A 3,186-nucleotide genomic window follows, 5' to 3' on the forward strand; every position below is an offset into this window, starting at 1 on the left:
CAGTTAGGTTCTGAGAAATCATATTGACTTGCTGAGTCAATATTTTATTCTGAGCCAATATGGCATTCAGAGTATCAATCTCAAGAACTCCTTTCTTCTAAGTCATCCCATTATTCACAGGATTTATTTAAGAAGTGTATATGAATTGGTTATTTACAACCATCTCAATGAGTTCCTGGGCTTCTACAGGTGTTTTCAGATGAAGAGATCCGCCAGCAGAATGGTCCAATGACATCTTGGACAATTCAGACAAACCATCATAGAATATACATATGATGCTCCATTCAGGAAACATGTCAGAAGGACACCTTTTGGTTAAGTGCTTGTATCTTTCCCAAGCTTCATAGAGAGATTCACCTTCCTTCTGTCTAAAGGTTTAGACTTCCACTCTAAGCTTGCTCATCTTTTGAGGTGGAATGAATTTGGTCAAGAAAGCAGTGACCAACTTATCCCAAGAGTTCAGGCTTTCTCTAGGTTGTGAGTCCAACCATATCCTAGCTTTGTCTCTTACAGCAAAGGAGAAAAGCATAAGTCTGTAGACCTCGGAATCAACTCCATTGGTCTTAACATTATCACAGATCTACAAGAATTCAGCTAAGAACTGATGAGGATCTTTCGATAGAAGTCCGTGAAACTTGCAATTCTGCTGCATTAGAGAAACTAATTAAGGCTTAAGCTCAAAGTTATTTGCTCCAATGGTAGGAATTGAGATGCTTCTTTCATAGAAGTTAGAAGTTGGTGCAGTATAGTCACCAAGCATCTTCCTTGCATCTCTGGCATTGTTGTTGGGTTCGGCTGCCATGCCTACTTCTTTTTCGAAGTTTTCTGTAAGGTCCTCTCCGGAGTGTTGTGCTTTAGCTTCTCTTAGCTTCCTCTTCAGAGTCCTTTCAGGTTCAGGATCAGCTTCAACAAGAATGTTTTTATTCCTATTTCTGCTCATATGAAAAAGAAGAGAACAAAGGGAGTAGTGGAATCCTCTATGTCACAGTATAGAGATTTCTCGAGGTGTCAGAAGAAAAGAAGAATAGAGGAATGAGGTAGAGAGAGAATAAGAAGAATTCGAACACAGAGGGAGAGAGAAGGTTTGAATTATAAGTGGAAGACAAGTGTTAGCAAAATAAATAGAAAGAGAAGAGAGAGAGTATTCAAAAATTAAAACTAAAACAATTAGTTAATCAAAAATATTTTTGAAAAAGTGGTTAGTGATTTTCGAAAATTGGAAGTGAAAAAGTGGTTAGGTGGTTTTGAAAAAGATAAGAAATAGTAGTTAGTTGAAAAAGATTTGAAAAGATAAAAAGTTAGAAAAATATTTTGAAATTAAAATTTTAAAAAGATATGATTGAAGTTTATTTTGAAAAAGAATTGAAAAAGAATTTAAAAGGATTTGATTTTTAAAATTAAAGTTGATGACTTGACTAACAAGAAACTAAAAGATATGATTCTAAAATTCAAAGATTGAACCTTTCTTAACAAGAAAGTTACAAGCTTGATATTTTGAATCAACACATTAATTATTAGCAAGGATTTTCGAAAATATGAGATAAGGTTAAGAAAAAGATTTTTGAAAAATTAGTTTGAAAATTTTCAAAAAAAAATTGAAAGATGAATGTTTAAAATATGTTTGATGTAAAAAGTTATGAATCAAAACATGAAAAATTGAAAAAATTCGAATTGGGAACAAGATTACCTCCCTTGTGTCATCCTGGCGTTAAACGCCCAGAATGTTATCCATTCTGGCATTTAACGCCCACTTGGCTGCCTCTCTGGGCGTTTAACACCCAGCCAGATACCTTGGCTAGCGTTAAGCGCCAGGAACCCTTCTTTACTCGGCGTTTTTCTAAACGCCCAGAATGCTGCCCATTTTGGCGTTTAGCGCCCAGAATGATACCTTTACTGGCGTTAGACGCCCAGAATGATAGCCATTCTGGCGCTTAACTCCCAAAGTGCCTCTTTACTGGCGTTTTAACGTTAGTGAGCTCTTTTTCTCTGTGATTCCTCTGCTTTATATTCTATATTTTTTTATTTTTTTTGTGATTAGTGAAATTAAAATAAAGTAAATAAAAAATTTATGCAAGTTTCAAAAATTAAGAAAATAAAAAGTAATAAAAGAAATTAGAAAACTAAATTAATTAATTAATTAAAAAGATTTGAAAATTTTTTGTGTTGATTTTCGAAAAATGAAGAGAGAGAGAGGGTGGTTAGGATGTTTTGAAAAAGTTGTGTCTTAAAATTAAAGATACTTGTAAAAAAATAAATAAAAGAATTTTTTTTTGAAAAGATATGATTTTAAAATTTTAAGGATTGAAACTTTCTTAACAAGAAAACACAAAACTTAAAATTTTTCAATCAAATTAATAAACTAGGACAAGTAGTTCGAAAATTATATATAAAAAAGAAAAAGATTTTGAAAAATTTTATAAAAGATTTTTGAAAAATATAAAAAGAAAATTGAAAAAGAATTTGTTTTGAAGAAGATTTAAAAAGATAAATTTTTAAAATTGAAATTTTGACTTGACTAACAAGAAACAACTAATTTTAAAAATTTTTGACCAAGTCAACTAAAAAATTATGAGAAGAATAAGGAAAAGATATTTTTTTACTTTTGAATTTTTCATGAGGAGAGAGAAAAACAACAAAATGAAGCAAAACATAGAAATTTAATATCAAAACAAATAATGCATGGAAGAACACTTTGAATGTCAAGATGAACACCAAGAACACTTTGAAGATCATGATGAACACCAAGAACATATTTTTAAAAATTTTTAAGAAAAGAAAGACATGCAAGACACCAAACTTAAAAACTTTTGTACTAGGGACACTAACAATTCGAAAATGCACAAGAAAAATAAGAAAAGACACAAAACAAGAAAAATTAAAAATCAAACAAGAAAAATCATCAAGAACAACTTGAAGATCAAAGAAGAACACAATGCATGAATTTTCGAAAATCTAAGAAAAATTGAAAACATGCGTTTAACACCAAATTCAAAATTTGACGCTAGACTCAAACAAGAAACACACAAATTTTTTTATGATTTTATTAAATTTTTTTATTTTTTTCGAAAACCTTTTTTTTGAGATATTTTTAAAAACATTTTTGAAAAGGAAATAAAGGTTGAAACAAGAAAGAAGGTTACCTAATCTAAGCAACAAGATGAACCGTCAGTTGTCCAAACTCGAACA

General features: G+C 30.8%; 1 non-coding gene across 1 annotated transcript; it reads left to right on the forward strand.

The window, feature by feature from the left end:
- Positions 1-293: 293 nt before the first annotated feature.
- Positions 294-397, forward strand: LOC127742730 (small nucleolar RNA R71). Its single transcript, XR_008004107.1, has one exon. It is a non-coding gene; the product is annotated as a small nucleolar RNA R71 (small nucleolar RNA).
- Positions 398-3,186: the final 2,789 nt, after the last annotated feature.

This window comes from Arachis duranensis, chromosome 1 (assembly GCF_000817695.3).
Source record: "Arachis duranensis cultivar V14167 chromosome 1, aradu.V14167.gnm2.J7QH, whole genome shotgun sequence".
In the NCBI taxonomy this organism is placed as follows: domain Eukaryota; kingdom Viridiplantae; phylum Streptophyta; class Magnoliopsida; order Fabales; family Fabaceae; genus Arachis; species Arachis duranensis.